This window comes from Neopelma chrysocephalum, unplaced genomic scaffold (genome assembly GCF_003984885.1).
Source record: "Neopelma chrysocephalum unplaced genomic scaffold, ASM398488v2 Primary Assembly neopelma1_70, whole genome shotgun sequence".
Lineage (NCBI taxonomy): Eukaryota > Metazoa > Chordata > Aves > Passeriformes > Pipridae > Neopelma > Neopelma chrysocephalum.
In genome coordinates, this window is record NW_020897730.1 from 3332340 (window position 1) to 3355210 (window position 22871).

General features: G+C 39.9%; 1 long non-coding RNA gene across 1 annotated transcript; it reads right to left on the reverse strand.

Moving 5' to 3' along the window:
* Positions 1–2869: 2869 nt before the first annotated feature.
* On the reverse strand, positions 2870–19972 carry LOC113969068. The gene is made up of 5 exons (XR_003534733.1): positions 19436–19972; positions 18355–18429; positions 5137–5199; positions 3985–4111; positions 2870–3371 (listed from the first exon to the last, which is right to left on the reverse strand). It is a non-coding gene; the product is annotated as an uncharacterized LOC113969068 (long non-coding RNA).
* Between the last annotated feature and the right edge of the window lie 2899 nt (positions 19973–22871).

Genomic DNA, 22871 nt, shown 5'->3' on the forward strand with positions numbered 1-22871 from the left:
GAGCTTTTTTAATTAAGAGCTGTCTGATGCCACCATATATCAACTTTAAATTAAGAATATTAAATATGGCTTAATTTTGAGGTTTATTTAATGTTCATCTCTTAGTCAAATGTATATTGTCACGTTAGTCATGCCCTGTTTAAAACCACGGTGAAAGCTCCTATAGATTTCAAGAAGGAAAGATTTGGGCTGTATTATCAGTTTGTTAAAGCACGATATTATTATTTCAGAAGCCAGTGATAGTTTTGTATAAAGAGAGTAATTTTCAGCAGCAGACTGATTTCTGCGGAGTCTCGCAACAAATATGTCTGCTCCTGCATTCCTGAGGTCAGCATTCTTAGCCACCCAGAGGAGTACTGCTCTGGGACAGACACAGCAAGGTGTTTTGGGTTGTGTGATTTAGGAAACATTAAAAGCCTGCCGGCAGTGAACACAGCAGAGGAATAAACATCTCACATTGAACAGGGGAGTGAGTCTGTCGAAATCTTTATGCATACTTCTTGCTTTAATGGGCAATTTTCAGTGCTTAATAATAATTTTGCAGGCTTAAATTTGCAATGATTTTGCTTCAGACTCAACATCATTTCAGTTCAGAAAGCAGATTCTACATCCTTCTACAACTTCACAATACATGCCATGGTAAATAAACAAATTCAAAAAGTTGCATTTGTAAGTTGCACAAAGTAGGCCCAATTTTTCAAGGTAGAGATATATTCATATTTTATGTAATTTCTCACTCAGCAACTCAGATTTAAGCTCTAACATGATTTGTGCCAAAACTGTTACAGTCCCAAGGCATTGGCTCGCTTGAGTCCTGACTTCAAAATTCCCTGCCTCTGCTGGGCCAGGAGTGTCTCTGTCCACGCTATGAGCTTGTGTCAGTTCTTTATTCAATCAGCCTAAAGTCAGGCTATTTCAAGCATCCTCACTGGATCTCACAGGCCATTTGTGCTGCAGCCTTTCCCACTTTCAAGCATCCTACTTGTAAACATGCTTCCTCTTCCTTTATTTATCATCACTTATCTCTCCTCACATACTATAGCTTATCAAAATTGGTGAGGAGTGAAGACTTCCAGCATCACTTTATATTGCATCATCCTCCTTGTGGTACATGGTTTTTTAGAGGAAAAGTCCTAGTCCTCTACATCAATCATTTGGCAAAAGGAGGTAGGGTGTGGAAAGAAAGACACATAAAGTCCCTAAACCTGTACTGATTTTTGTCTCAAAAGTATTGCCACACCTTGTCTTCCTAAGAAGGAAATACAAAGGGCAGTCGGGTAGGCTGGGAACTCTGCCAAGCACCAACCTTGCAGCAGTAAATATCTGGATGAAGATTAGGAGACTTTGAGAAAAGAAGTGACAAATACAGTTTTATACAGACCAGTTCACTTCTGTCTTTATTCAACACACGTCCAAGCTGGACCAAGGGAATAAACCGTCCCTCTAGCTATAGGAGACATGCTGGATGTGAGAGATGTGCTTAATAGTAATGAACATGCTTAATAAACGAATGAGCAAACATACATACACTTGGGTTCGTTGACACCTTAGTACTTACGGTTTTGGTTTTGTTTGTTTCTGAAATAGTTTGTCAAGTAAATGAGCAGCATATGGAAGTCAAAGGATAGAATCAACCCCGGCCCTCAAGAAACTGTAGTGAACTACTTGGTGATACAATCCTTGCAAAGCAATGACGAGGGGTCATGAAGCACAGCTGGGAATCCAGGGTGGGTGTTTCTAAAAGGCATACCAGAACCAGCTACAGCCTTTCAACAAACCTGCTCTTGGAATGACTCTTTCAGCCTCTGAATTTAGCTGTAATCAATTATATTTGTCTCTTCATTCCACTATTGCCATTGCAAAAAACACATTGCTGGTGAATACTCAGTTTGAAATTAAGAGTTATTTTGGAAAATTAAAACCCCACACCCTTTATTATGAACTAAAATTCTCTGACCTAACACTTGCATTCAGGAAGGCATCCATATAATCCAGGCATTCAGCCTAGTCATTAACTTGCTGGGCAAATGCCTTCTGTCCAAAATCCTACTGCTACATCCTACATGATTTAGAAGCTACCTTCTTCAATACTAAAGCTCCACTTTGGGCTGTAGAAAGTAAGGGAATGGAAAGGAAAAAAGGACTCATGATAGAACCTCCACAGTTTGCCTTTCTAGAGCCAAAGTAAAGCACATTTGTACCTGACCCAGCCAACATGCCCTGGACTCCCATTTGTGTGCACAGGGAGCTTAAGTTGCCCCAAGGATACAGACTGACTCAGTTGAGTGCTGACAGTTTTCCCAGACTTCCCCACAATTCCTTCTGTGTCTCTGTATGGCTGAACAAAGTCTTCCATTATTTGCCGGGACAGAAAACAATTGCTCTTAGTTATTCCTGTAATGATTTACACACCTTCATTTTTAATTGTCACACTCCCATAAACATGCCACCAAAAATAATCTGTAAGTGGTCTAAGATGCTGTTGCTGTTAGATGGGGTTGAATGAAAAGCAGAGCAGCATTTAAATCAATTCCTTTTATAAAAGGCAAATACAGAGACTCTACAAAAATAGCAAGTATCTGAATATTCTGAAATGTATTCTGAGATACTCCCTTCTATCCATGTGTTATGAACATGCATTATGGGCATGCCTAAACAGCAAGATCACAGACAAGCCATGTACTAAGATATATTGAGGTACTGTATGTTTTTTTTGTGAAATGCTTCTAACAGCCACTTATAGTCTAGTACTCTATACTATAAAATCTTGAAGGATTAGAACACCTGGGATTTACTGTAAACAAATGGCAAAGAGAATTTCTTTAAAAACTGTAACACTATCCATAGAATCTGAAGGAAGTGATTATAGATATTTTTGCCACCTTTACAGGTTGTATTTTTGTATTTTCTGTGTAACATGACACTCAAGGTAGTTAGCAATAATAAGTGGCTTTGCCTTGCTTTTTCTCAGAATAGTGTTTTAATTACTGATAAGTGTGGTTCTCTCCATCTAATTCTACTTCCTTAGGCCTTATTTGCTTTCTAAACTGCTGCCAGGCACTATGACAAAGGTTTCAAATTTCTGTCTCTTATCACTCCAGGCTAATTCACATGATTAGTGAATTTAGGTATTGTATTTTTATCAATTTTACTTTGTTCTTATCAATTCTATTTTTCTCTCCACTAAATGGCACAACTTGCTTGATGCCCATACCTGCACTTTTCCTGTGCTTCCCTTGTGTTGATCAGCACATCCATGTTCACATCACCTATTTCTTCTCTTCCAGTTTTATGGGGCAAACTTTTCTTTTAGAGAGTAAGAGACTCAAAGATGTGATATGGAAAGAGGCTTCACTCAGTCACATAAAATCCTGTAGAGAGATTACAGACATTTAAGCTGAATCATTCTCAGCAGTACTAGGCAGTAGACAAGAAGAGCAATAAGAATTAGGTTGGAAAAAAGTAGGTTGGAAAAAAAGTAGTTTCTTGAAGTTGTCAACATAAAATCTATTCAGCCATTTTACATTTTCAAATCAGCAAAAATTTTCCTTTTATAAACACATGATTAAAGTTAATTCTGAAACATATGACTTTTAGAAGAATCAGGTCTGTGAACATGATCTCTCTCTCAATTATTGCTTTTTTTTTCCCTGTAAAGCTTTAGTAGGGACTGTCCAGCTATTCTGAAGTACAGACAGGATGAGAATAACACACATTTCTCATTATCAAAAATAGTAAGAAATCATTTTTGAATGGTGCAAGTACTGGAACAAGCAGGGGTAGGAAGCTGGAGTATGTCAGCAGAAGAGAAAATGTTTTGAAAGTCCCAAGAAAACTGTTTAGCATTTGATAAAATAAAATGTCACATAACAGGACAGAGAAATCTCACTTCCTAAAACCCATGTGTACAGATGACTGTCTCACAGCTCCAAACAGTCTAACAAATGTAGAACCAATGCAACCAAAAATCCATTTCAGACTTACATGCTCAAGCTCAGCTGTTCATTATGCTGCTAAATGTGGGCTGTTCTTTGAGGGCTGTAGATCTGCTCAAACCATTTCTCCCAACCAGTCAGAGGTGAAGCTTGTTCCTTCATTTTTTCATCTACTCCTGACAAATGGGAGAGGAGTTCTAAGTGAGTCTTCCCACTGTTAACGTGGTATGTGTAACCAAAACCCCAGAGCACTAACTCTGAACCCCAGATTACTGATCTTTTCCTCAGTAGGAGGATTGAGATTTGTCTACTGCCACTCCCTTACACAGTTGTGACTGTTTATCTTCCTGACCACACAGGCACCTCATTTTAGGAAAGTTGCACAAATCACAGCTCTCTGCAGTCTGAACTAGTTCAGCTGGAACTGAGGTCAGTGTAAGTGAGGTCCTGTTTAAAAAGCTTTCAGTCCTAGATCACTTACAAAATTACATAATTTCTCTTTGCACAAATTCCACAGCTCTTCCATGTTTCAAAACTGAAACTGTTCTGATGGTTTGAATGAATCAGGCAGATAAATGCACACACTAACAGAAAGTTGTATCCCATTAACTCCTTGGGATTTCAATGAAATTTGGGAGCTGGTGAGCAATGGTAGTGCTTTGTTAGAGTGCAGTAGTACAAAAGGCTCTATTAACAATAATAATACACTTTTACAGCATGTTTTATCCAACAGTCTCAGAGATCATTACAAACATTAATTGAGCCTAACTATAGCCTGTAATGAATTAGCATTATTATGCTAATTTTATGGATGGAAAGAGAAAAAGGCAGAGAGGTTAAATGATTCACTCAGGAACCCATAACCACGTGCTCAAGTGGGTTATCCCAACCAAGAATTGTTGACAGACAAATGCAAGTGAGATGTCAGATACAAACATTATAAAAAGCTTCCAAAACCATGACATAATTGCTCTGAGGAAGTGCTCACCAGCAAGGAAATAGTGTTGCTGTGGGCTTACAGCAGGTAAATTTCTTTCATTTGTTCTTTTATTTTGAAATTCTCTCTGGACCTTTGCAAGATCATTCATAAGCACCAAGAATTCCTTCCCGGTTATGTTGGTTTACCCAGATACATACTTAAAAGTGGGAGGATATTTTAAATAATGGCATGAGGCCTGAATCACTCATCTGTGTTACTCACATCAGTTATAACTTCCAAAAAGAGGACAACATGACTGCATCCGCTTTTCTTTAAAACATCAAACTGGATATAGAAAAGAGGACAAAACAGTTAAAATAATAAATTGTCTCTCCAAGTACCATTCCAATCTCCTTCAATATTTTCAGCTCTTAAAAAAAAGCACCAAACAACAAACATTTAAAAGCTGGTTTGGACCCCTTTCCTTATTGAATATCCTGGAAAACACTTAATCTGGCACTCATTAAGCTTAGTCTGATTTAATATAGCTCACAACAAGAGGTACAACAGGTGCATCTTTACCAAACATCAGGGACTCTATTCCAGACAAAAATAATCCTTAGCCTTTCTTCCACCCTTTGTACCATTCATCACTTGCTCCTTACTTACACTGGCAGTTTGTTGCATGTGCCTGCTTGGTTTTACTACCCTTTAGACTGCTTTTTCAATCATTCCTAATACGTCCATGATATTTGATAAATTTTGAAACTTTGTAAGTTTCTAGAATACCACAATCTTTATGCAAATGTATCTTGTTAGTCCCAAAACAAATACTTTTAATTAAATCCCATTATTAATGGCAGAAGAAAGCAAATGTTCTCTTATAAATATCCAACAATAAGTAACAAGTAATTAGTAAAATGTATTTTTCCTCTACAACATGCTGAATAAATTCTTGATTATTACCATTTTCTCCTTTATTAATCTTCTTAAAGGTTTCTTACCTGCTGATGTTGAAGATGCCTTTTATTTGCTGGGCAGTTCTGGCTTTATCAGTTTCTATGAAAACTTTCCCTTCTTCCTCATTAAATAAAAGTTAAATTAGCATAACATAGGAGCTGGACACTACAGACATAAGCAAATCCAGACTAATTAACTGCAGTGCAAGCTTATTCTCCATTTCCAGCTAACCACCATTTTCCCTGTTAGCAGTATGGTCAAAAGTGAGAGCTTTCTCTTGGAGATTTCACTTAATGCCTTAAGAATTTCCTCAGTTAACATCTTCTGAACACTGCTGGTTCAGATATAGCAGTCATGATATTACTTCCATGTTGTTTTTGACAGAAGAGGACATTTGGAAAGAACAATCAAAATGCTGGGCAGTAGAAAACCCCAAAAAACCTAATCAGTACTAAATGGGCTCATCATTAAACAACTGAGTGGGCAGAGCCAGGCATAGAATACTTTGGTTTTGACCGTCTCCTTGTTCACTATGAACTGTAAGTAAACACTGTGACCAGCACCTTTGGGTCTAGATAAATGTTTTTGCTGCTTTGTTTAATAAAGGCCTAAATAAGCACAGCTCCATCTGCATTGCCAGTTGCAGGATGTAGGTGCAGCAACACCTTCCTGCCTGAGCTAGTCTGGGCAGTGACAGAAAGGAAGACACATCATCATCGCTCACTTCAGCCTAGGCCAGTCACAAGAATTCCCAAGATCCCAGATAGACCCCTAACCTTGGTGATCTTCCAGACTTCCACAAACACTTGAGACTGAAGCTGCGTCAGCCACTCTTCTCAACACAAGTTGCTTGTTCCTTCCTCAGGTAAAGGGGTCAATCCATTCTTTCATGAATTAACTGCATTACTTTTCTTAGTCCTGGTTCACTGTCTTGCTGCACAAACACTTGTGCTGGCACAAGGAAGAAGGGTTGGAACATATACCTGTGGCTGGGGAGGTGGTGTGACTCCCTCTTTTGGGAGGGAGCTCCTGGAAGAACTAACACCACCTTCGTTGTTCCTGCTACCTCTTAACACAGTCTTATAATTAGTTTAAACTGGTAGGAGCCAGTCAGAGACCACACTGCTCCCAGTGCCGGGTCCTTGTCAGGGCTGGCTGCTCCCCAGGGACAGGGAGATATATCACAGCAAGCAGAGAAGTTGGCTCACCAGACATCATCCTACTGTCCTAAAATAAGGGAGCAGGGCAGGCTAGGGACAGTAGCCAGGGCCAAACCAGGTCATCAAGCAATCTCATGGCAACAAGGCAGGTCCAAGGTCAGGCTGAGCAGTCAGTCTGCAGGTCAGGGTCAGACACAGGTGGGTCTGTGATGCCAGAGCAGGGCTGAGGTCAAGCAGGAAGTGGTCCAGCCTTGTGACCACCAGCCAGCACCATAGTGACAGGAGAGAGAAAAGATCAGGCTGCGAAGTCAGTCCACAGGTCTGAGGCCAGAACAGTCCACAATGACCCAGATGAACAGGCACAACCTACAGACAGGCACAGGTGTGGCCATGGTAGAAATAGGTACAGCTGAACTTAAATAGAGCCTCTGGGCCCATGGGCAGGGTGTGGGGGAGGCAAATAAAAGCTTATTAGTGCCATCAGGGCCTTGACAGTCCTACTCTTTCCTCTTCCTTGTGTCCTGTTCCTTCCACCCTCCTTAAGCCTTAGCGCTTGTGAGGCTGCATGAGGAATCAGATCAGCAAAGTGCAAAAGCTAACTGTCCTTTGGTAAGGTTATTTCTGGTTGTCTTAGTGAGCTTATTCATCTCCCTACACTGCTGTATGAACACTAGAACTGGGACTGTGGAGGCAGATGGAACATGTGGCTCAGGGCTGAGAATCAATAGATGGTGGCAGATGTGGCAGTGTGGTCCAAATGGGGTCTATGCCACTTGTGAAACTATACTCAGAGTCTTCTGGAATTTCACACTGCAATTACCTCCTAATTTAAGAGCAGGTGTGTTATTGCAAGTGTCACTGCTCACAAACATCATTATAGAATTGATTCTGTAAGTTAATTTAATTTTTTAGTTTATATAGCTCTACTAGATGATTTACATGCAGCTGGACTAGATGGTTGTTGTGGGTCCCTCCCAACTGAAGTATTCTATTCTACAGACACAGCTGTGGGTGTACTTGTATTTGTCTGAAAGTGCTAGAGAACACTCACTGTCTCTAAGAGCATAGTCTGGAGAAGAAACATTAAAATAAAGGAGAACCATTCCCAAGGAAGAAGAAAGGGAAAAGAAAACAATGTATTTTTTTTTTAAATCAGAGCTTGTTTTTTCTTTCCACCCTCCATGTAATAAACCTAGCAATGGAATGCAAATTAACATTCATGGGTTTTTTAAACAATAGCCTTTGTGTTCTGAACCACACTGACAAAGCAGAACAATCCAAGCAAAACATGATCACAAAATCTTTTGCCAGCAATGTGCTAGCCAGTTTTGTTGCAAACATCTAAAGCTGCGAGGGAATCTGTTTTGGAAAGTAATAAAGTAAGCATAGCTTCTTTTTACTCAGCTGAAAATCTGTTTAATTTTTTCTCAAGCTGAATTTCAAACTGTTACATCACTGCAAATTCCATTAAGTCAGTATGGTCCTAGGCTCTAGGCCCAGGAAGCCAGGCTGAACGTATACCAGGAAGGGCAGAACTCAATTTCCAGGATTTTTTAAAAAATGAAGCAAAAATCACCCTGCTCCACTGTCAGAGACCTGAGTACTCACTGTGCTTGCAAATACAGAGAACAGGATGTATCACCAACACCTATTGCCTTTTGGTTTGAAGACGCTGAGAGAGAATACTCATGATATACATGATGCCAGCTTTACTTCCAAGTGGAAACACCAAAAGTTAAAAATACATGTAAAAGCATGCTTTCTTCTGAGAAATCTAAAATTTGAAAAACTAATTCCATGATTGCAGTTATTGCCGGCAGATGTCTGCTCCTGTGGAAGAGAACTTACCTGCTGCTCTGTTAAACTGCTGTGTAGCCTCTGTTTAGACCAAATCACTGTTTCCAATCCAAATGTGTAAAATCTCCCAACCCATCTTTACACATGGGCAGAACCACACTGCCTAAGAGACCTTCCTGGAACTAGTGTTGAAAAGCTTTGCAGGATGGTAGAACATTTGTAGTGAAGGTGTCATGAATGAGTGGTCTGTTGGTATGTTGGCAATATAGTATAGCAAACTTGAGAGTTCACTGGCTCTGAGAGATTGTCCCACTCAGAAAAGAGGACAGAAAAATACTAGTGGGATGTCAGATACATCACAGTCCACTGTGGTCCAGGAGAGCTCAAAGTGTCTCACTTAGGACTATCGTTTATGGGATCTCAGGAGAGTTGGCTTTAGTCATAGTAATTTTCCATCCTGGCTGCAATTAGGGCCAGCAATTTTCTTTGAAAGTTTAATAACAAAAATGTTGTTCCACTCAAGTTGTTATTTTAGCAAGACAAGTTAAGTTTCCAAGGCTGTTCATTAAAAACCAGGAGCTTGTTAGCCAACATAAGTTCCTGGAAGCAGTGTTTCTGGAAAGGTCAAGTCCAGGTGCTGTTCATCAAGGCCGAGGCCTAACAAGCATTTCTGAGATCACAGTGTGGCCCAAGGAGGGGGGGAGGATGCACTGCCACAGAAGGCAAGCTTGAAGATACCCTCCAAGGTGTGTCTGTCTACATCCTCTGAAATGATAACCATCAACAGCTGTCACCACTCTGAAATCCTCTGTGTAAATCACAGAAGATATCCTCTGCATTAACAGTGGAGAATATATGAATACCATAGCCAGCAGTAACAATCATAAGTCAGTGAAGGGAAAAGGATCACCACAAGGACAATTGGTTTCTACGTGTCTTTCTTCTACACAGCATGTGGTTCTCAGCCATCTCTAGGCTGTGGTTACTCACTGTGGGTGAGCAGGTTGGCTGCTGCTGCTGCTGCTGTGTGAGGTTCTCTGCCGCTATAAAATGGATCAATGCAACTGGACAAGTGCACAGGAAGAGCAGGGACAAAACAGCATACTGTGCATTATGCATTTAAAGCACAAAACCACAATAAAGCAAAAGTAGCAATTTTAGAACTCTCATAAGGGATAAGGGGAAAAAAGTCAGAAATTATTAACAGCCCTCATGAGTTCTTGCCTACTTGACAAGGATTCCAGTGGCATTACCTCTTACTTTGAAAAAAGGATTTGATGATTCTGGAATGTTTAGCATCTTGTTAAATATAACATGCTGAGTATATTTGTTTGAAAAGGTCTGTGGTTACCTTAGCTTGTGATCTCTAATCACCTTACTATGATTAAACTGCATAAAATCTGGTATTATCTAAACGTTTATCAACTGGAATTTAACTGCAAACTCTGCCTTTAAAAGATACCGACATTAGTATGGTTATAACAGCCACCATAAATCTGCATTAATGATCTACTCCCAGGGCTGTAACCCCAAAGAAGCCATAGAAAGAGAAAACTCAGAACTGCTTCCTGGTATACAGGACCTAAGACTCTTTGCCAGGGCAATAAGTGCTCGTGAGCAAGACACTCAGAAGAGAGACCCCCCCGATCACTCACTTGTGTTACCAAAATTCTGTAGAGACAACAGTTTCTGCCAGTGTTCAGGTTTCAGTTTGCAGTTATTCTAAATCTGGGCCTGTATTTGCAGTGCAGTTAAGTGATACTCAGACCAATTCATGCTGTGTTACTCCAGCCTTCACACGACAGCACTTTTTTCCATCTGTCAGCTCGGACTTTCCCCACCTCCCTGTAGCAGGACTCTTCTCATCTTCTCTCTCCACCCCTGCTTCAACACTGTGCATAGCAGCGTGAAATATGAAAAGCAGTAGGATTTCAATTTATTTATAGTGGAAAAAAAATTAGTAATTAAAAGCCACATATTTGTTGTTTTATTTTCTATTATTTGTCTGAATTAATATTTAGCTTCCACTGCTAATATGGATCCTATGGTATTATATAGTTTGTTCTCATATTTTTACATAGCACTCAGTGATGTTGAAATGTGTACCTCTCTAGAAGGCCTGTTCAGTTAGTGTGAATGTACTCTTCAGAGTTCCTGTGTTGTTTTTGACATCCTGTGACGTTTCCTTCACTGCACTCTCGGTTTAAACAAGCGCGGTCCCGGCGCGGGCTCAAAGGCCCAGCCGAGCAGTCCAGCCCAGCCCAGCCCAGCCCACAACCCCGTGGTGGCCGCTCCAGGCACAGGCAGCACCAGCCTCCCAGTCCGGCTCAGCTTGCACACAAACCTCAGGCCATTTCTTTTTGCCAAGTCATTACCCGGATACCATTCTCTCCTTATGCTATACTGCAAGGAAGGAAACGTTTTTCCCCCTCTCATTCAGTGCTCATTCCAACTGGCAAAGTGGAACTCGTTATCAGCTGGCTTTAGTTTTCAGTCCCTGGGCAAACTGTGCTGTGCTTATGACAGTATTAAGCTAAAATAAAGGCCAAGCTGAAAACAGCTAATCTGCTGCCTGATCACGGAAGAGACTGGCAAGTGGTTGGGCTCATACTTCCTCATTTTTTTTGTACTTTAGGTTACAGTGGAGGATCTCATTAGCTCATCTGCTAAACAAGCAGTCTTCTTCTCCTCCTTTTTCATCTGCTTTTTGAATCTGCAAAAGTAAGACCGCATACACAAGGCCACTCCTTTCAGATTTAAATGTCACAAGTTAAGCATGTCAATATGTAGGGAATGATACAGTAATGCAGCAGTTACTGAAATTTTATCCTGAAGTACAGTGCAACTTTTTTCCCCTCATCATAGTATCACGGGACAGGATTTGGGATCCTATTACTAGTAAGTGTATTAGCATTTATTTGAAAATGATTTTTAGCTTCAGAAATATATATCAAAGCATCAGGATATGCTTTACCCTGAAAGGTTAAAAGGCAAGTGAACACCAGATTCACTTCCCTTTAGTTTTATAATAATTTAAAAACTGACAGTTCATTCATTTTATGAATGAGTCTCTTGGGGTTGACAATGCTGGAAAAATTTTCAACAAAAAATTAGTTTTTCAGATTTCTATGTCTAGGTAGCTTCTCTAAATATAAAACCTCAAAGATTTAATTAGCTTACTTTACTCCAGAAGGCATCCTCTAGACTTTCCAGGGCATACAGTGAATGTGGGGAAGCAAGAGGTAAAAAGATATTCATGTCCTTCTCTCAAGTACACTTTTAGAGGTCCTAAAAGAACAATGTATCAGCATAGTTAGGTCAAGAACTCACTGCTTTAAATAAATAAACAAAAACATTTTGTGTTCCTACTTTTTGATGTATTTCAGAATTCAACAGTAAAAGGGAAAAAAATCACAAAATAAATGGTAGCTCGCTAAAATCTTAATAAAACTTAATTGTTCTAAATGTAATGAGTAAAGACAAAATAGTGTGCATATTTTCAGATATTAAAAACAGTTCCGAAACTTGGTTCTGCAAGTTGATTTTGCATTTGGAAAGGCTGTAATTGGAACTTACTCTACTGCTGTTATTTTCCTATCTAACAATGGTTACCTTCAGATGGATTCCATCATATTCTCTATAATCATCATTTTTACTACAGCCCAGTGAAAGTAGGTTTTCATTTCTTTCAAAATAAATCCTGGTTTAGATCTCCTTTGGCAAACCTGCAGCATTCCCAGATGGCAGCTCATACTCCGCCTTCTGCTAGATCTTGTTTCATAGTAAGCTTCTTAGTAGTAGTGTCATAATAATAAGGATATGAAAATTGTTAAAGGAGTCAACCAGTACAACTTCCATTAAGTTCCAGCCAGTGCCATAAAAACACTTTGTGCAGGATATCCAAGTCTTTCTCCTTTATTTTACAGTGCTGACGATCATAATTTTTAGAAGATGGAAGAGTTAGAGTTTTACATACAGGATCAGTCACTCAATAAAGTAAATAGCTGCTGTGTCAATAGAGTTGCCATGTGGTAAGTAAGTGCCTGTTGAATAACTTGGTTTGCAGCTCTTTGTTTCTCTGACCATAAACCGCAGGTTTAAAATATAGTGCAAATAATAAAATAAGAAAAGCTGTAAAATAGTGTTTTCAGGGTGTCTTCCAACAGCTGTTATCAGAAGTAGCAGAAGATGCAAATTCAGTTGCAGTCCATGAATAATAATAGTTTTTCTGACCTTTTTATTTGACTTATTTAAATGGCCATCATGTTTTTCTTCTCTGCAGAGGAGGCAGTAGCTAATTACAGTGATGATTATAAGAACTACAATTAAAACAATTCCAGTTGTTCTGACAAAAGTAGCTCCAGGCAAGGTTGGCCACGAGGTTCTGTTTTGAATATATCTTGAGGTCTTTCTTTTATGCCTTCTAATAGTAATAGGCAAATAGCTTTGAGCTTAGTTATAATCTGAGCACAAATGATGACTTGGTGTTTCACTGGATGCACTGGTGGTAAATACTGCAATGACCAGCATATACAGCAAGATACTGGTGAAGTGCCATCAAAGTTAAAGTTCTTCTGCCACTTGCTCCTTGTACTCCAAAGATTATCCAGATTACAAATTGTGGAGTTCTCACATTGTGTACTTGTACTGTATAATAGACAGCACCAGGGTCACAGAAGAGAAAACAGAGGGGGTGATGGCACAGGAGAAAATACTGAACTTCTTTCTTCATTTGAAAGCATTCTTAAACTGTCTTTGCTATTAGCAACCTATGTGAAGTAATAACAATGAAATAATCTGTGTAAAAGAATGGTTTTTACTACATTTTCTATATGCAGTGATACTGAGCATTTTCCTTCTAATGAATTAATAAACATGTTCGTGATCTTTAAAGGCAGCTCTCAGGTCCTGTAAAAAAACCAACCCAAACCCCAGAAGTATCACAATCTGTACAGTGAGCTTGGTGCTATTTCTCCCAACAACCACAAGCACAGTTAGCAGCTATTCACGATAAGATAGCTTTGTCTGCACACAGCTGATTTTAGTGTAACCTTTACATGTGATATTGTTTTTCATGGTTGAAATAATCTCATACCAGAACCTCTAAAGCATATCCTTAACTGTCTCCTTTTGATGGCCGTTTAGCAGAAAAATGAATATAGAGAGTATGGAAATTAAAAACAACCTTATAATAAAAAGCACCATTTGTGATAATTCTGTAAACTGACCCACAGAATCACAGAATGGGTCAGGTTGGAAGGGATCACAGTGGGTCATCTTGTCCAACCTCCCTGCCCAAGCAGGGCCATCCTACAGCACACGGCACAGGATTGTGTCCAGATCATTCTGGAATATCTCCAGTGAGGGAGACTCCACACCCTCTCTGGGTGTTAACTGTTAAACCACAGTTTAAGTACTTCCAAAGCAGTTGGGTAGTTTCAGAGCATAAGTCCTGTTTTTGGAAGTCACACAATAACTTTGATGGGAGCTTTCACTTTGCTCATGGCTACTGTCACTCAGCTGTCAGCCGTAGGCTCACTACTGACAAGCAGGTTTCCAGGCTGCTTCTGAGAGTGCAGGTGTAAAATTAAGCACTTTATTAGAAATTGTTAGCCATAGAATTAATGTATTGCAGACTAAGCATTTTAAAAGGAGAGTGTTAGCTACAGAACTCATGTTTTTTAGTAAGGTTGGAAGTTCTCAAGGGCAAGTTTATAATTTCTTGTAAAGATTCATTATAGGCAAGAATTTCGATAAAACAGAGGCGGATGCTTGCACCTGTGGAGGGACTGATAAAAGCAAGAAAGAAGACGAAACAGCCAAGACAAGACTGGGTTTAGGCCTTGAACCAGGTCCAGAAGGCAGGAAACCACACCAGAACCAAGGAGTCAAGAGAAACACAAGTGATTTGAGGGGGGCATACTGTGGGGGAGAATGGGGTGGGACAGATGAGGTAATCTCTGAATCTGTAGTTAGAAATTTGTATAAATTTATGAAACCCATGTGATTTGGGGTGTATCCTTTGGGATTTTTTCCAAAGCACCTGGCGCTGCAATAAACGTGTGTGCTTTCTGGCTTTCTATACTCAAAACGAGTCTAGAGAGTTCCTTCTCTGACTTTTCGGCATCAAGAGCACGACGGCCTCATTCCTATTGCAACTAAGACCAGCCTGTGCTTGGTTGTTAGCGAACAATAAGCCATAACACAGGCCCTGCATATAGTTTCTGACTTGACAAAGCCGCATAGCAAGACTTTACATAATTCACCTGCAGTTACCTTCTTCAAGAATACTTCCGAACACAGACAGACACGGATGGGGCAGAGTCAGCATCTCTTTCCTGACTCTGCGAGCTCAAGAAAGTGACACACAGTCTCCATAGATACACATGGCCTTTGGGCACTTGGAGAAGAGATAAGCATTTAAAACAATGACACACGCTGCAAAAAGCCTGGGGGAAAACACAGAACATGGGAAGTTTATTTTGATGATTGTATCAGGTGAGACATATGTACTAGCTTTTCACAAAGAAGAGAAACATTGACATTGTTCTTTTATTTAAGCAAAAGGGAAGGCAGTGGCCAGTGACTACAGCTTCCCTCCCAGGGGGCTGACTCACCACTTCCTGTCACCCTGTTAAAACTAAGGCATCACTTCAGTTACAGCTCCAGAGCTTCAAACTACTCCACACAGCCCAGCTTCTGTTTTTACTGGAGCTCTGTGCAGTCACAAAGCTTCAGTTGGATGATGTTGATGGCTGGATGATGGCTGGAGCTATTTTTAAAAGGCACTGCATTGTCACAAATCAGCCTCCTGGTCTAATCTGTTTAGCAAATGGTGCATTTAGTTCCTTCATCCATATATATATATATATGTATAAATGTATATATATACAGCAGGCACTCAACCTTCCATTTGTTGTGTAGAACGATGAACTCATTGAAGGTGTGCACTAAATAAGCAGAAAACTGCTATTGTTTTTGTTAGATTACTCAGAATACACATGGTAGAATTAAACCACTGACCCCTGTGGTTGTCAGGGGCCCTAGAAAGTCAACTTCATATGTGCATAAATAAGGAATGCTTTGCTTAGTCATTCGTCTGTCAGTTGGTCATTTCCTATGTATGGGCAAAAGAAAACAGTGGTTAAAGGGTCTTCTCTGCAGTTTAGATCTGTATGCTGATTTACATTAGTCTGCAGGCATGGGGCCTGTTTGCACAAGTCTTTACTCACAACACACAGAAATCTTCATCTTGCAGATTTTCCAATATTACAAAAGCTTAAAGAATGTTAACACTGAATTTGATAAGAAATGAAACCTGTTTGTGCATCAGCAATGTTTATACATGAAGTTAAAGCTTCAGTTTAAAAGCACCACAGATTTCATTTGGACTTTTTAATTAGACTATCTACAAAAGTAAAACTCTTTCATTTTGGGACTTATGCAAAATAATAAACCCATTATATATGTTAGTTGTATTATTTCAGGCACTACCAATGGGCATTACACTGATAAATAAATTAGGAAAGATTTAAAGGAAATTAAAATCAGATTACCACTCTACCTTGTCTTATCCTTTCTTCTATAATTGCTACATTCATTGACTTTCAAGACTCCATACTCATTTTGACTAAGCATATTTGGAAATATTTAATAATCTGAAAGTGATGTTTAGTCACTGTGGAAACAGAAAGATTTATAATACTTATATATTTAGCGTCTGAAGTGGTCTGGTGCAAATCAAAAGGAATCAAAATCAATGCAAATCAAAAGGAATACACACCCAGCAGAAGCAAACTCCACCCTCTCAAGAGAGGCAGTCCAGTCTGACATTCAGGACCCTGTATGCTCTCGCTGCTTAGCCTGTACGGTGAAGTGTCCGTGTCTCAGGTGCCTGGGATGGTTCTTCCTGCAGCCAGGAATGCTGCTGTGGGACATGAGAAGGAGCTTCCCTTTCCACAGTGGGGGCAGCTGTGCCAGTAGTGACTCTGCACCGTCTGCTCACGGTACCCAGGGGATTTCACCTACCTAAAAAGAGGCAGCGATGGAGTGTCACACATTTCAACAACTTTGTGCTCCAGAAATAAGCATCTCCTTATTCTGACAGCCCCATCATATCCGACAGGCCCCATATGGATGTCTTGGGCAACTCAGGGTGGGGTTTTTTAAAAGACATTGAAGCCTCTATTTAGGAAACTGAAGTTCATCCCAAATAGCACCATATGAGCAGCTCTGATTCTGGCCTGATTCTAATTGTAATCCTTCGTTACAATGATACAGGAGAGCCTTCAAACAAGAAAAAATGTGGATTACAATGTGAGATGCCAGGAAGGCATCACTTGCCAACAGGTCAGACTGATGTTCAGATAAGGAACTTCAAAACTGTCTGTAATGTCACAAGGCTGACTGCATCTAATCATATTGCACATTTGCAATATGCCTGTTGACTGTTCTGCCATGTATGAGATACAGTACCAGCAGGAACAACATCTTGTGGCAAGACAGGACTAATACAACCACTACATTGTTTAAAGACAACAATGTCTCTACAGTGCAAAAGTGCCTTATTTACTTAAATCTTGATGACATATTTCCTCCCAGAACTATTATATATGTACCCCAAATGTTCTGTTATTTATGATCTAAACTCCTGATAGCTGGGGGTTTTTTTGTTTCTTCTTGCCTGGGACCACTATGAGCCTTCTCATATCTCACAACAAAGGAAACCTAGCTGCCTAGAAGGATACCATCTGATTTCTTTACTGTGCCTAGATGCAAAAATCTACCAGAGACCAAAGTACATGATGCCAGAAAATTATGTATAATTCTAGCTAAAATAATGGACTCTCTTCCACTGAAGCCAAAGGGTACTGCTGGTTTCAATTGGACAGGACTGGCTTGAGATGGAAGCGTGGGAACTGATGCTGAATGCTTTCCAGTTTGTGTTGCAGTTTTATTCAGACTCATGAGAAAGAAAGTTGTTAGCTATAGATAAAATGTTTAGAAGACAGGACACATTCAAAAGTATTTTGGTTTGGTACCAATGATCTATTCCCAAATTTAAAAAGTATCATTTGAAGAAGGTTCACAATACAAATAGAGTATAAGAATATGGTGAATTTAAATTATGAGAATGATGAACTAAATATAATTCAGAAGTAGGAAAATTTTATAAGTTTGAACTTACTGAGGCAATAAAGACATATATGACTCAAATCTTAGAGATCAGACTGCCTGAATAATATTAAGAGTAATCTTCAAATATACCTTGCAGAGTTTAAGTATATAAGTATATTTCTCAGAAATAGTTTTTCTTACTACTGAGATAAATAATCTGTGGTATTCCCATTCTTTTGATGTTTAGGCTACTGGGTATAGTTTCATTCTTTGAGTGTAACACAAACTGTAGTCTTAAATTCATCCCTTTATTGATAGGAATTTTATGTGGGGAATAACCAGACTTCTAGTTGGAAAACATGAATTTAAAAAAAAGATATCCATTTCAACAGTACACTCATGCCTACCAACACCTGATAATTAAAGGATAATAACTTGACTGTATATTCAAAAAAAGTTAACCTACCTTGTATTTTGGCTCTGTTGAAACTGGAGTAGTTCATGCATCTGTTTCCTTCTCCGTGTTGTTAAAATACTGCTCCTTGTAAAAGAAGAAGCAAAAGAAGCAAGAAAAATTAAAGAGAAGCTAAAATAGAAAAGTCACTTTAAACCCAAAATGTCTAGGATGTCATTACTTATTTAGAATGTGAGTCCTTCTTGAGGCATTTACAATTTTTTATGCCACCACAGACTCAAAAAAGTAATAGTAAGAGATACAAATATTTTAATAAATACAATAACCTCACAGCTATCATAGATTTAATGTGGCCTAAAATTTTAGAGAAACAAAGTAACAAAACTCAGATCCTCTTACTTATCATGCAAATCTCCTAATTAATTAGTTGTGTTAAGGAAAATACCTGTTAATAGCCTAAGACATATTGTATGCAATTTAGCTGCTCTGATTCACAGAAAAGGGAACATACATCATCATTGTCTTTTTTTTTTGTTATTTGGGGAGGACATTTGATCACTCTGACGATATTCTTTGGGTTTCCAATATGTTTTCTAGCATTCCTCTCTGAAAACCTTACAAAAATCTTTCTTCCACTCAGGTAGAATAGGAAAAAAAAAGAGCTTTTGATATGTTTCTTATGCCACAAATTATATAAAGTATTTAATTGCATGTAGTTCACCTCACCTGTCCCTTCAGCCAACTTAAACAGCTCAAAGACAAGACTTCAAAGCTGTTTCAAAATTTTCTAAGAAATGTCTAAAAATATTTTAGAAATAAATCCTCCTTAATAATGGAATATTAAAAGTAATATGAGAAGGAATAGGGAATAGAATAGCCCATGGGAAATAGATTAACTGATTCTTACAAGGTCTGTACTCAGTAAGGTAAGTATAGCTAAGCAATATGAAAGGTGTGATTGAGCTCTACATCATTCTTACTGCTTATTATTCAATTCTGCAGCTGAGATTGAATTACTGCTGTTTTTATGGAGTCTTATGGCCTTCCATTTGTCCAGGGAGGTTCTAGAGAGCATCTCCTAAATGCTGTAGAAATAAATACATGTAAATAACAGTTCAACTGAAAAACTAACCTTTAATGAAAAATCCTTCCTGGGTCTCTCTTCATATCTTTTGAGAATCTCAAATGTACTTAGTGCATTTTAACTGTGGAAGAAAAACAGAAGTGGCTTGGAAAATGTGTGTAACAACCACAAAACCTCCATATTTTCATCAAAATTTTGGTCCCAAGCTTTAGAATGACAATAGTCTTTTCCCCAAAGTAGATGTTTATGAAAGTCCTAAATAATTAGCTGCAGCATGCCTTGCTGTGTTCAGCTTCACTACCAGCTGCAGGCTGGTATGTCATGTAGCAAACCAGCAAGCAGGGATGTCTGCATCAGGAATGACGAGAGCACTGGGTAAAATGTGCCTACCATCTTCTCTGACTTGCCCTCAAAAGCTTCTCCTTTGCTGTAACCAGCACAGATCTGCAGGCAGAATTTCCTTTGGCTGGCTCTTCATGCTGAGTGCACTGTGGGGCTGCCTCCAAGCACAGGACCTGCTGAATCTGACCCACATGACTACAACTCACTGCATTTTGTTGATACTTCCCAGACAGGGCTTGTGACTTGAAAGGGGCTGCAACATGCTTTCAGCAAGACAACAGTGGGTTTGCCAGCTTTGGGCTTTTTTTTTTCTTTTTTGGTATATAATTGTATGGACTTGGGGTAATAACATATTCTGGTTGATGGAACAAATAGAACATGTCTGAGAAGCCATCTTATCGCTATCTCTGAGAAAAAAACCCACTAGGCAATATGCTGCTTATTGCCAGCAGAGAGGATGGAGGCTCTGCATCTGTCAGGTTATTGTCCAACTGAAGACTCTCAGGGTACCAGCACTACAAGCTGGGCTCTCGGGGTGGCAAAGACTGCAAAACTGGCATGGAGAATTGCAGCAACACACAGCCATCTTCCAGCTAACACCCTTCAAACATCAGCTTCCAAATGGTACATCAGCAACGAGAGCAACAACATGCAGGTTACATGGGTATGTGCTGACGCAGTGAGTGGGTCTTTTCAGAGCACAGCACATTTGGGGTGTGCTGTAATTGGGGTTTGGTAGGTGCGCAGCAAAATCAGGAAGTGCAATTTGCACCTCCTTGTGCCAGAAACTGAATGAGTCAGATCCTTAAAGCCTCAATTTTAGCTTTGCCTCTGCCTCCTCATTGTTCTGACTAATACAATGATTTCATACCCAGCTAAGTATGTTAAAAGCCAGCTGCATGGTCTCTAGGTTAGAGCACAGCCTGGCTCATGCTGGCGTCAGAGCTAAAAGACTCCCACAGATTTCAGGGGAGCAGCTGCAGGCCACTCCAGCTAACTGTAGGCAAAATTATTAACTGCACTAAGAAAGACATAAATCAAAATACATTTAACAATACAACACACTGTACTGCTATCAAAGCATCAGAAGTCATTAGCATCTCAATTTTTAGGTGTCAAATTGAAACATCTTAAAGAGGCCAGAAGTTCAGAAGGAACAAAGCAGATGAACGTAAGACTTCTAAAATATTAAAAAACTAGTAACCCATCACACCTCTCTAAACAAGAGACTTAAAGTAGGCAGCAAGTTTAAATGCAAATCTGTAAATACATGAAAAAAAATCCAGAAAAATTCTCTGTATGGTTTTGGCCCCAGATGTGCAATTGCAGGATCAGGGTCATATGTGTTCACTTGGTATGGACCTGGTCCTGAGTTGTGGGCAATAATGAAACTTGTGTCTTTCCTGAGACTCTCTATATATCTATTGGCAGTTTTCACAGTGTACAGATTTACATAATCCAGGCTTCTCTCCAATTTATTTAATTATTTACTATAACGAAAGTATTTCAAAACCCATTTTTATCAACGTGTAGGAGGTTTTTTCCTTCTGTTTGTAAATGAACATTAATAAGTGGCAAATAACACTGAGGGTGAAATTAGTTAAAATAACGTAACATTTGAAAGAGGTAGTAACAGTTTTCTTTCGCTGTGCTCTCTCACTGAAATGATGACTTGGCAATGGGTTGATAACTGTTCTTCTTTCTGATCTTCTGTAAGCCAAAACCTCAGTCTGACAAATGATATTGTGAGAACAGATATCTAAAACTGCCTGGAGCTCTCTGGCAGAATCAGGTCAAGGGCCTTGATGGTAACTCTGCAAAAGTTAACAAGGGCTTGCAGTTGGCTATTGACAGAGTAACATTAGATGTGGTTTGGTAAAGCTTCTGTAACTATGGAAAATGAAGATCTCATCATTTAGTACTCTTCCTAGTTAGTCCACAACATTTTTTCTCAAAAGGTGAGGATAAGGTCAATGGTGAAACCCAGAAGCTTCGCCACCTCTCCAAAACTGCAGGGAGCAAGACCAGGGTCATTTAACTTTGACACAAAGGTCAGACTTTGCATATGCTTGCTGTACTGCATTCTGTACTCTCAGAATAGCAGAGCTGACAGCAAGGATCCCTCCTTTCTAACAGATGTCAGGTGTATTTCAATAAATATCGAAACCATGGATAGTTTTCTGAGCCTGACGTGAACACCAGAGGTTCTAAGGTTTCCTGCATGCAATTTGTAATCTCCTCAGAGGCCCTGATTTTCAGCCTTACCCGCCTATCAAGCACTACCCACTTTTTGGGTCAAAGAGTCATCAAAATGGGGTCAAAGGATGAGCTCATTATTTCAGTCTTCTCGGCAGTCTGCTCCCAGTGTGTGTCTTGGCTCCTCTGTGACGTACATGGCATTGTTTGTGAAACAATGTAATGTTTTAATGATTTGCAAAGTACTATGAATCGTGCATACTAAAGATACTCCACAGGCATTAACAGCTGTTATTTAGTGCAGCAAAGTCTTATAGAATTCCAAGGATACAGACCAATTGTGTGTGCAGCAATAACCGCCCATTTTCTATAGCGGCCTTACTTAAATTGCCCATCAAAACTTCAATAAACTGGCAACAGCGTAAGATAAATTAATAGATGATTTAAAATACATTTTTAATCTAATTTGCTACATCTGAAGTAGCAACATTTTCAGATGGATTTTTGACAAAATAAATACTAAAAAAACAGTGGTTTTTTTGCCAAATAATTCAACATTTTCAGAACCTGCAAAGTGTCTGCCCCCAGCGCGACCCGCTGTCACTGCGCTGGTGTCACTGGCGTCATTCCCGACGCGCACCGCCCGAAGCGCCCGCCCGGTATGTCATGTCACATCCGCACCGGGCGTTCCCCATGCAGCTGCTGCCCATGTCCGGCACGAAACGAGGCTGAAGGTGTTCCCGACCCCGGCTCCCGATCCCGGCTCCCGCACGGCGCGGACACGGCCGGGACGCGGCACCGCCCGCGGCAGCCCCTGAGGCGGCCGCTGCGCCATGGCGCCCCCTGGCGGGCGGGCGGGGCCGTCACGGAGCCCCCGCTGGTTCCACGCCCTGAGGGGCCCCCACACCGGGATCGGGGAGAGCACCGTCCCCACACCGGGATCGGG